At 41.1% G+C, this 12,450-nt stretch overlaps 2 protein-coding genes across 9 annotated transcripts in view; one reads left to right on the top strand and one right to left on the bottom strand.

The window, feature by feature from the left end:
- The window catches only part of LOC116432686 (uncharacterized), a 240,693-nt gene extending 230,303 nt beyond the window's left edge, over positions 1-10,390 (bottom strand). For all 5 annotated transcript variants that reach the window (XM_076368333.1, XM_076368342.1, XM_076368339.1 and 2 more), the window contains exon 1: positions 10,010-10,390. The gene's annotated coding sequence lies outside the window, so the exon portion shown is untranslated. The remainder of the gene's footprint in view (positions 1-10,009) is intronic.
- The window catches only part of ImpE3 (Ecdysone-inducible gene E3), a 90,365-nt gene that overhangs the window by 65,881 nt on the left and 12,034 nt on the right, over positions 1-12,450 (top strand). The gene's annotated exons all lie outside the window — the stretch shown is intronic.

Below are 12,450 nucleotides of genomic sequence, written 5' to 3'. Positions count from 1 at the left end.
TGTTCTATACAATACTCTCTATTGTCATTGCTCCGGTTCTGAATTTCACAAGAAGATTGACCCTTTATTTTAACCCTTTGCACTCGAGAGGTGACTCAGTCACCGCTTGATTTGGTGTGGTAAAACTATAAAATCTGATATTCAACATTGAGCTATGTATAATGCGTTGACGTGTGAAGTATCGGGATAAAAAAGCTTTGTTTCTCACTTCACTTGCGATTTCTCTTTGATTTAATTTGAAAAAAATGTCGTCTGTGTCTAGTTAGAAAATGTTAACCCTTTGCACTCCGAGAGTTTTCTACCAAAAGTACCCAACACTTTCCGATGAAAAGTTAACACTTCTTGAAACTGGCTTCACGAGAAATCGTACATAAATTGAAGAAAGGGGCCGTTTTATTTTAATATTTCCCATAATTTTTCTGCGCCAAATCAAGTGGTGACTGAGAGGAGCCTATGGAGTGCAAAGGGTTAAGTATTTCTAACGAAATACTTCCGAGTGCAAAGGGTTAATACGTATTGGTGAAAGTAGAATCGTCCGTCTGTGGCCAGACACGTTCAAACATTGATCCGCAGAAGTTCTCGTAGAGTAGTATTCCTACCAGACGAGATTAAATTAATTATTCCGTTTGAAGAAACGTGTCTCCCTCCACCGACGAACGGAGCAAGAAGAATTCCACGCTGCTAATGAAGGATCAACGTGACTTCGCGACTTCGACTTCGCTCGGGAGTCCGCGGGCGTTCTTCCGCTTCATCGGTATGAATTTACTGCATTGTTAATTCAGCAATTAAGGCGGTTTCACTATCGAATTACGCCGTTCCGAGCTCCACGGCTATTCCTCGCCCGCGAACGAGACAAGTGCGAAGGATTTCCCGGGCGATTCAATTACATTAACAGCCGGATGAGTTCCGCGGCGCCGTTACCGAGACGCCGCGCGGATTTTTTCGAGGAACGTTGATCCTTAACAAACATCGACAACCTGACACCGTGTATCTCAGTAAATAAACGATACTGAAGCCTCTTCTCAACACAAACTACAGTAAATTAAACTATTAACTGCTTGCCTTAGAATATCGCGCGAGACTCGCGACGATTTCAAACGGCAATTAGATGAAAATCTTATCCCATCCCTTCGAGTTCAATTAAATGTTTTCCTGGTATCAATGGTCTTCGACGTGAACGTGTACATAAGAAGAGCAGGAATATATTTGTAGCAAATTATTAACAGTAAAATTACTCCAAGAAGCAGAGTTGCGGAATAAACTGTACGAAAAAGAGTTAAAGTAATTCATAAAGTCTTTAGAATCATTACCTAAATTACATTATTGATGTTGCTAGACCTAGATCAGTATCATAGATGCTAATCACACTTCCAAGACCTAATGAGATCATACTCTTATCAATTAGTTCCATCAGTCCCTGAAGATACGTTCAATGCACAAAAGATTTCACAGCCTAACCATATCTTGGCAACGCCTGTGCGATCCCTTTCCCCAGATTCCCCAGAACTGGATCCCTGGACTCAACTCCTTCCGCCATAAATATCGACCAGAGACGACGGGGAATCCCGGGGAAAGGGTATCGCTAATTGAAGAGCTTGCCATCGATCGCGAAACTAATATCTCGCGTCTGGGTAATCCTCGTTCCGTTTGCTCTCCGTTATTCGTTAATAAAATCGACGACTATCATTGCTGGCGTGTGTCCGTGACACGGAGAGATGGGCGGATAGACGGACAGATACACAGCGAGAGGAGAGAGAGCGAGAGAGAGAGAGAGAGAGAGAGAGAGAGAAAGAGGAAGCGTGTTCGAGCGGCGCGGCGCGGCGCGGCGGAGCAAAATAACAAATACGAAACGAGAATCGACGCGCCACGGGGGGCAAAGCCGATCGAATGCCGTTCAATTATCAATGAATTACGTCACGACTGCCGCTTTATTCGCCGTGGCAAATGTCAAAACAAAAGACGAGGGAAGGCCTGCTGCTGGTGACGCAAGCGTACAGAGCACGCAGCACGAAGCGTCGCGTCTCAGAAGGTTACTGTCCCGCGGAACGCTGAGGAACGGGAAGGAAAAAATCGACGGAAAGGTGCGTTTACAATGGAGCCGCGATGGAAGATAAGAAAACAGCAGAGCGGAGTATGTTTCTTTGCGATTTGTAACGGAGCTGACGGTGACGAAGGATTCGTTCGTTCGCTAAAGTGATGAACGCGAAATGGAAAATCGATGGATTCAACATTAAAACTGCCGAGCACTTCAATTGACTTTTCAAAATTTCGCAAAACCTCTCATTCTGCGCGCAATAAAATAAAAAAATGGAGCGTGTACTCATTGAACGCGGGACAAATGCACGTAGAGTATATTTTAATGAAAGACCAAAGCAAAACAGAGAAGAGTTACATGTTTTATCTGAAAAAATGAAGAATTCATCGTTGAAAGAATTAGTATCATTTCAAGCTTTAAGATGACGTGTATACTCGTCAAACACAGTTAACTGGTTAAAATTCGATATTCGAAATTTGAACATGAAAGTGGAGCTAATCTTCGATTAGTGAGCGACTCGATTATCTTCAAGGTCTTCAGAGTGATATATCGCGAAGGTTCGTTGTACATGTAAATGTTACGTATCAGTCTTGTTATTGGTAGATTATGTCGCAGAATATATTGTAATATTTGTATTATTATAAAACGAGTATATTCCTGTGCCGTGTTTTCGTGGCAGTTGCGGTCGAGTATCGTAGGCTTCGCTGTAAACGTACCCTAAGGGAGGAGGACGAGAGGAGTAGAGCTCGAGGATCCTTCGAGCAAGTAGTTTCATCCGTGCAAGGTCGGCCGATAAGCCCACCGGATATGCACGTCCGAAGGTCGAGTATTTAGGGACCTTCTTTTATAATTGAATGGACTCGCCGCGGAACCAGTCACGAACAGGCGATTTTTCAATGGCCGGCGACGCCCAGCGTCTGAATATTTGAATCCGACCGTTAAAATTTGAAGGCCCGACCGCCGGACGTCTGGTACGTCGGACATCACGAACACCGGCCGCATTTATATTCGGTTTGATATTCGAATGTCCGAATGATCCCTGACCCTTGGAATTTCAACGTGTAAATCCAACCGTCGGAATTCGAATGTTTTGATCCTGACCGGCGCCGGAATTTTAACGCTCCTCCGTCGACCCACTGGATATTCGAACCCGCTCGTTCGAAATTTAACGATTTAATCTGTCCATCGAAAGTTTAATAATCTGATCCGACCGTTGAAATTTGAATTTTTAAACTTAACCGTTGAAATTTGGATATACGAATTGAACCGTAAGAGGTTGGATAGTTGAACCTGACCGTTGACATTTGCGAACGATTAAATTCACCGGCTGGGTTTCGAGTGATTAACATTTTATCTACTGGCGAGTATTTAATCCCTGTTCCGAATGAATTATTGATGAACCTTTCGATATAAATAGCAATTATACCGAATCGGCTGGTACTCATAATTTAATCCTTAACGGAGCAATGCCGCCATATAAGCGAAAATCATTTATTAGTCTTATGTTATTGTTGTAATATTTACAATTAATACGTTAGTTATCTAGGTCACTTCCGTGAATTTCTTTCCGCTTATCTATATTACGGTGTTTTATCGCGGTAAGCCAACAGGTATTTCAATACTTCCGGTCCGTTAACACTACAACGCGGATTTAAAACGATTAATATGTAATCCCTATAAAAATTGTAACAATAAATTATTTTCTTCAAATACTCATTATAGTATTCAAGTGAAGCTATTTATTTTCAAGATCATTTCAGATATTCAATGCTTTTAAGATATCAGTAACTCCGAAACAAAACAATCGAAACCGAATTATTTCTCCCACTTTTCACTTAGCAACGTATTGCCTTTTATTCTGTTTATCTTTTCTCTTGTTGTTTAGTCAGTTTTGAAGTCGGATTATTTGTAGTTCATCAAATGTGGTTCTTGTTTTTGTTGCGTCGCTAAACCTCTTTAGGAGGGTTATTGAGACACCTTCTGCGAGGCACATTGGAGCCCTGAATATTTTTTACCATAGCAGAAATAAAAGCCCAAGGAACCATTACTTCAATAATTTAGTCGTATTTGCTTCGGCACGTTTTGCCAGTTTTGTAGATTTACCAGAACTTTAACTTACATCTGTTTGCCAGAAGTCGAGGCGATCCTTGGTTTTATTACTCGCTATGGTCAGTGTCAAAAACGTTCAAGACCCTTGCGTGGGTCACCCGGGGGCTGCAATCGGTAACCCCCTCCAGGATCACCGGTTGAGTCCCACTCGGACAAAGTTTGTACTCCCCTACCAAAAAAGGTTTATAAAAGCCCACGCAAGGTACAGAGACCAGACACAAGAAACATTTGGAAAGAGACACAAGAAACATTTGGAACGACACACAAGAAACCTTTTGAATAAGACACAAGACGGAACATAGACGTCGTTGTATACTCTCGCCGCTGACGATTATTATTAAACTAAGCAAAAATAAACACTAAAGTATTCTTCACTGAAGTAATTAGATACAGTCCACTTTCCAAACAGTTCGCACAAAGTTAAGTCGGCGTGCGACGTACGGGTTTCCCTATAAGATTTTCGAATAGAAAACGCGTACACAACAGTTTTTACAAAACACAGTTTCCAACCGAATTGATCGAATGAGTTCAATTGAAGATAATGGAGGAGATTGTAGTTATAGTTCTTTTTAGGCGGTCGCCTAAGTGTTAACCCTTTGCGGACGAATGTCGACACTGTGCCGAGATCTAACGTTCATGTTTATAATATTAAGTAGCAAACAAATAATTCAACTACTCAAACAGTAAGAAACCAGCACATAATTTCCTTATTCTACATTATTTAGGCATTCGATGTGAGATTTCGCAGAATCTACGAAAGGTTTCGTATACTCTAGAGAATCTTCGTCCGTAAAGGGTTAAGAGCTAATATTCGTTGAATTATCGTGCAGTAGAAACTTCGACGGTTAAAATACGAGGTGAATACGACAGGATACGAGAGAACTGAGGGTACTAGAACTCGAATAAATAAGCGTGACTATATTCTCGACAGCCACGTGGAAGTCTACCGTGGATCCCAGAGAAGGAATCATCCGTTGCAGCGCATAAAACCCGGAGATTGTCTCGTGAATCGGCCCTCGAAGGTTTCCTTTTTTTATCCGCCCCGGCAAAGGATTGTCCCAGAGATTGCGAGGCTTCAAAGGGAAACCCATCCATCTCGGGAATCTGTTACACTCCTATTTCTTTCCCTTTCCGCCGGCCCTTACATGATATATCACGTTGTAATAAAACGAGTTACGCACGGGACGACGAACGTTTCTGATTGATGACGTTGGAATAGCCGATGGGTTTCCGATTCAACGAAAAACGCCTCCGAAAACAAAGGAAAGGTCACCGTGAAATTGCTAAACGCTTCTCCGCAGCCAACAGCAATTTAACAGTAGAACTACCAATCAAAATGACTGGTTTCGATTTTTTCTTTAGATATCATTGATATCTTCGAAGCATTGAATATTTGAAATGATTTTGAAAATGCTTCATTTGAGCACTATGATGAATGTCTGAAGAAACTGAAAATATTCTACTGTTACAATTTTTATAGGAATTGCATGTTAATTGTATTAAATGCTCGGTTCTAGCGTTAAACGTTTCGAACGTTTGAACTGAACCATCGTTATTCAATTTCGATTCTGATCGAATATTCTGAGTTCTTTTAATTATATTTGAATTTTATGTTTCAGAATATTCGAAATGATTTTGAAAATTATTCTTCATTTGAGTTTATAATGAATGTCTGAAGAAAGTGAAAATAATCTACTGTTACAATTTTTATATGAATTGCATATTAATTGTATTAAATGCTCGATAGTTCTAGTGTTAAACGTTTCGAACGTTTGAAGAACCATCGTTATTCAATTTCGATTCTGATCGAATATTCTGAGTTCTTTTAATTATATTTGAATTTTACGTTTCATATTTACATTTCAACTTCATATTTCGCATTTGAATGTCGCGCATGGTACTCGAATATTTCAAGCGAAACATTCAGTTGTACCTCTTTACTGGCTCCGCTCTCTAAATCCACGGAAAAAAGTGTTTTCACTGTAATGCTCGACGACACGGGAGAGATTTCGCAAGTCCCATGGGGCCGACGTCTCGTTTCATAAAGGTTATCGTTCGTGCGAGCCGGAAACCGGATAGATTAGAGGTCTGCACGTGAGTCCGGGACGTATCTCGGCCGTTCTCGGCGTACTTTTCGAGTCGCGTTCGAAACCGTGGCTATCGAGCAGCCCGTTGCCGGAAACCGGGCAACTCTGTAATGCTAACTTTATCAATTTACAGTGAATTAAGCTTCGCGTTCGACCGCTGAATTATTTTTATCTGGCCAACGGTCGCGTGACCGAAGGAGCTAAGCTACGCTTAAAAACTTCAGCCAGCGGCGATGAGATATTTTTTCGAACACGCCACGTAACTTTCGAAACATCGTTTCAACATAATCTCGACCTCTGGCCAATTAGTTTTCATAAAATTCCACTTCAAGCGAGACTCCTATCAAACGTTCCTCTTGGAACTTCGCATTTGTTGAGAAATTACTTTAAAAAATGTTGAAGTTTCGCGTTCGCTTGAAATACGGTCGCGATCTGCCGACCTTCGAAGCTCGCACAAAGAAATATATTACACGCTCGTAACCGTGTTATTGAAACTTAAATTATTAAAACCGTAATATATCGCGTGTTTTAATAACCGATTTATTCTTCGCGTTTCAAAGGGAACTCGTTTGTTTCGTGTAACGACGAGAGACGACGAACGATCGAGGGAAAGGGATAATTTCGCTGTGCACACTGCGGTTCTGTTTGAGGATTTATTTAACGAATTAACAATGGTCTCGTCTCCGATAGGATTCTACTTAACCATTGGCAGAAGTCTCGACACGGTATTCAGTCGTCGTGTGACCGTGCAAATACCCTCGCTTCGTGTGGAGTGGCCACCCACGCCTGTACTTCTGCACGTATAAAGATTCTGTTTAGCACTGTGAAACCTTCAAACATACCGCGGGCTCTAGAACAGTTTGCAGAGGAGATTTACTTACTCGAAAACACAGGTTGAACTTGTTCAAGTGAAGCTACACGGATTTAATAAAGGTTAAGACACGACTGCGCGTCTGCCGTTACTGCGAAAAAGTAATATTCCAAACTGAATATCTGCACTTTGAATATTTAACCCTTTGCACGTGAAATGTGTATCTCAGTCACCATTCGATTGGTGCATCAAAATTGTAAAATTTCGTATTTGACACTAGGTTTACGGGCATTTATTGTACACTTCATTCTATTATTCCTAACAGAATTGATGCTCGTTTATTTAGATTGTGGAAATTGGAGATCTGATAGTAGGTAATTAGGGTACATGTCAGTGTGATCGCATTAATCAAAATCGGCGTAAATATTTACCAAATAATGTTTATAGAATTCAATATGCGTCAATTTGACGCGTTCCGTAAACCTAGTGTTAACATTAAGTCTTGAGTAATCTGACGATACGTGAAATGTGGAAATACCATTGTTCCCCTTATGTTGCGAATAGATTCCTCGTTAAATTAGTTTCAAAAAGTGTCATCTATATCTCATAAAAATAAATTAAGTATTTCTGGTGACAAATTTTTCGAGTGCGGGTTAAATTCGAATATTTCATTTCAAGCGTAAGGGTCTCAGTTTGTTAATATAATTATTACAATTCGAATATTTAACCCTTCGCACTCGAGAGGAGACTCTCAGTCACCACTTGATTTGATTTGCAAAATTATAAAGTCTTGTATATATTAAGCTTTGCATGATGCATCAATATGTGGAATATTGAAATAAAATAACTATCGTTCTCAACGTATATATGTTTTCTCGTTAATTAGTTTCAAAGATCGTCTGTATCTCTTCGCAGAATACTGAATACGTCTAGTGAAAAACTTTCGAGTGCAAAGGGTTAAGCTCGGCGAATTTTCAAGTACACAATTCCCAATTTTCATTCTTCCAATCAACGACACACTTCGATACTCGAATTCGATCGAACGTCAAGCGCTCTAACGCCACCGCGGGACTAACGCTTCCGCTTTCACGGCGAAACTCGCACTTACCGTGCTCCTTTTTTTCCCCCGAAAAAGAAAGATTATCGCAAAATTGGATTTCTGAACTAGTTACAGCGCCACTTTGTTGCCAGATGGAACTTCTAACGCAATATTGAACTTTCCGTGCGGCGGTCTTTTTTCTTTCGTCAATTTGCGCGGCTTCAAAGAATTTTGAATTTCATTTAACGAAATAAGAGCGAAAAAAAAGAGAAGCTGGAAAGGGGAAAATGGAATTCGCGATATCCAAGGCAATATCCGACGTCGGAATTGACGTTCATTAACTGCAACAGACTCGGAGGATGGGGGCCGCTTTGTATCCCGCGAGGAGAGGCTCGCAATAATGGTAAACTTTTTTAGTGGAAGCCTTATCGTTACAGGTAACGGCGGCGTTCGGCGCAGTTTAAAATAACTTTTATCTTCCGAGGCTGCTAACGGAGACGTTTACGACGATTTTTAATAACATCCCTGAAAACTTCCACGTCATTCCCCCCCTGTGCAGACCCTTCCGACGACGCGCCCGCGTTATAAAAGAGTTTTTATGTTTCCCATTGAAAAGGGACCTCCAGGGATTCGTTTATTCCGGAAAGGAAAACGTTTAATTGCGACGACGAAGAATGGAACGGCGCTGAATCGCGTTCCGAAATATAGGTATAATCCCCGTTACAGATTTTACGACGTTGTACCATTTTCCAGACGCTATTCAGCCGGCGCAGCGCAGCCAATGACGGAGGCTCCATTGTATCGCGAAAGTAATAATTCGCGTGCGATAAACACGTCCAGGCGAGTATCTACGAGTTGAACCGTGATAAAGAATCACCGATTCTGTGTTTAACTTAGAACGATATCCCGTATAAATTTACAGAGGCAGCGACGCAATCGTTGTCGTATTTCATCCCGTTTATCGATAAATTCTCCCACATTAATCTGTCTTTGGAACAAATAGTATTTTACGTCTCCTTTCTGTAATCATTTTACCCTGTTATCATTCACGTAAAGCGTACAATTTGTTCGAATAACAATCAGGAAACTGATATCCAGATACCGAGGCACAATTTATTTAAAGCGACTCAGTGTTTATTTAGCACGTATATCCGACTCCCGGGATAAACAAATATTAATTTCCCCTTTGCCCATGAACATTTTAGTACAGAGCCAAATATCTACCCACCTACTCGCGGAGCAAAATGAATTTATAGAAAACTTCAAACGCATACTTTTATTTCGCTGGGTTTTTGTACGGAAATATGTTTTTACGAAACCTCCGTTTCCTCTCTATTTTAAAACATAGTTGCGTAGCGTGGTTCTAGAATTGAATGTTTCTGTACAATTAGTTTTCCTGTGGTAGAGATATCCATCGAAAATCCCCACCTACGAAGGCTTAACAGTTGCATGAAAGGATGAGCGATCGTAAGAGAATGATTTCACTAAATGATCACGTCTCACTCGAGAGTTTCTTGAATTATCCGTGGAAGAAATGTCTTTCGAGGATCCCCATCTACAATGGGTTAAGAATTGCGCGAAGGGATGAACGATCTTAAGAGAATGATTTCACTAAAGAACGATCACGTCTCACTCAAGAGTTTCTTGAGTCGTCTATGGAAAAATGATTTCTACGAATGAACGATCATACGAAAATGATTTCGCTAATGATCACGTCTCACGACTCAAGAGTTTCTTGTGTTGTCTCTATGGATGACCGATCATAAGAAAATGATTTCGCTAATGATCACGTCTCACGACTCAAGGGTTTCTTGAGTCGTCTCTATGGATGAACGATCATAAGAGAATGATTTGTTGAAACAATGAGACGTGGCACATGGCAGCGCACGTGGTCCGCGAAAAGCGATAACAAACAGAGCTCGGCCTACCGTTGGAGGACGATATGGCCGGTGTCACTGCTTCATTCCCCGTGTCGTTCTTTCGCCACCGCTGGCTCGACCATCCCGCGAGATCTCCTCGTGAAACGAGACGAGTCCCTTCCGCAGTCGAAAGGGAAAGGGATCGTCCGAGCAAGACGGTCGATCAACCCAGTTTCCCGAATCCAAACGGGACTCGCAGGGGAAAGAAGGCCACGTATAGATATTAAAGGGGGAATCTTCCTTCCAACGGGTATCTCTCGTTTATTTCTTTCTGTTCCGCTGCGGTAACGTCACTTGATTAAGTGTTGCTCGGTCACGATCGTACGTCGCGAGCACGTTCGTCGCGTGTTCCTGGGAGAAAGACCAACGACCGACCCATCCGCGGCCGCGTCGCTCGATCGACTGAGTCTCCGCTCCCCGTACGCTGAATCGTTTTATTCCATCCCCCACCAGAGCACCGCTGTCTCCCACCCCTGCTTGATATAGGGCTGCGATGTACAGGGTGCTTCATAGCAGGTGACTTGTAACATGTCTAATATAAAAAGGTATTCGATCGAATATTGTACATAAGATCGCCGGAGTTGATTTCTCGCGTAAAAATAAGAATGATGTGTATTGGATACAGTTTCGTTGAATCGTTTGAAGTCGAGAATATTAAATGGATTAGGAAATCTAAAATGATTGTTTCTTTGAAAGTAGTGTGATTGAATGGAGGTGAATGATTATTGGAGATAGAATGTTTGTTACTTTGGTTATAGGAAATTTATGTCTGGAGCTATGGCCAGTCTTTATGGAGTAGCCTATAGGACATGATGCCAACTGAATTTGTTAACACCGCTCGCTCGAAGGGATAGGGTGTCTGCATCCTTTCTTAAGTAGGGTAGCTTTCCTCTTCAGGGTGCTCGAGATGTACCAGGGTACAGGAGTCGATTCTACATAGAGAAAATAGACGAGAATTTCAAGTTGCTTCGAATTCTGCGACTTACTCGATTCTCTCTGAGTGCTGGATGCGTCCCGAAGGTAAAACCTGGTTACCGTAAGCATATTTCCTCGACGTGGATACACAAATTTCTTTAACCCCATTTTCCACTTATTTTTCTGTTAAACTAACGTTAGATCTAGCGTTAGATATGCAGAGTCATTTTTCCGAGTATCTCGCAGTACCGTTTCTGTCAATAATGGGAACAATGTCTCTTTACACCGATTGAATGAACTGTAAATTTCAGAATATTAAATATTCATACCAGAAATACCGAATGGACCGATTTCAAGATTCTTATTTGAGACTCGTGGTGAAGATTTTCAACGTGATTCAACAAATATATATTACTCAGTTCATTCGAATTCAAAGTAAATATTATTCCTCTGTAATCAACTATCATACTTGACCCTTTGCACTCCGGAGGTGACCCTCAGTCACCACTTGATTTCCTACAGTGAAGCTATAAAGTTTGATATTTAATATTATACTTCATATAATGCATCAGTCTGAGAAATATTGACGTAAAATTGCTTTGCCCGTCAATTCACGTGAATTTCTCGTCGAGTTGGTTTTACGAAATATCGTCTTGGTCTCATCAAAAAATGTTGAAATATTTCTAGTGAAAAACTTTTTCCAATAAATTATTAATGACAAAGTAGCCGTATCGGTCAGAGTTGAGAAAGAAATCATAGGCCAAGGGGTTAAGATAAAGATGCTTCCATGAGAAATTGCAAAAGAAATTCCCATTGTTCTTCAAATGTCAAGAGATGCTTTCCTAATTTCTACAACGAATTATACATAGCTCAGTCTTGTTGCTAGGTAATTCTAGTGTCAAGGAACATAAATTCAACCACAGGGAAAGTACGATCCAAAGGAAAGCACGAATCGTTAACGAAGTAGAAATCTAATGGAAACGACGCGTTCCTCGTACACTAATGGTGACGAAACAACAGCGCGGCAATCATCTACATAAGGAAATTCAGCGGCAACCTAGCTGTCTAACTCCCTGCTAATTCCACGCGATAATGACAGACGGGGGCGTTTTCGTTTCAATGCGTAATGCAACTAATCCGTCGACGTTCTGTCGTAGACTAAGCAACGGAACAGACCAGGTAAAACTTCCGGTGCCATTACTGCGGCGCATTGCATCGAGCCATTCATACATCAAACTGGCTGTCCACATGTTTTTCAACTTTTAATGCTAATAACACAACCTTTAATTAACGTGGATAGAGAAATAATTCCAGTGGCAAGTACGAACGCGTTTCAATCCTGAAGATCTCATTTTGACTTGTTGCGAATGACTGTGACGAGCAACTTCGACTTAAACTCAGCACTGACTTCACTGATTCAGAATATGTATGATACGAAACGAAATATTGAACATATATGAACTTATCTATTTGAATTTTTATCTCTCTATAGGTTCCTCGGATTCCCAGCTTGACAAACCGATCACTTAGGCGAA

The sequence above is a fragment of the Nomia melanderi genome, chromosome 1 (genome assembly GCF_051020985.1).
Source record: "Nomia melanderi isolate GNS246 chromosome 1, iyNomMela1, whole genome shotgun sequence".
Classification (NCBI taxonomy): Eukaryota; Metazoa; Arthropoda; class Insecta; order Hymenoptera; family Halictidae; genus Nomia; species Nomia melanderi.
Note: the sequence above shows the minus strand (reverse complement) of the source record. Positions and strands in the feature narration are given on the sequence as shown.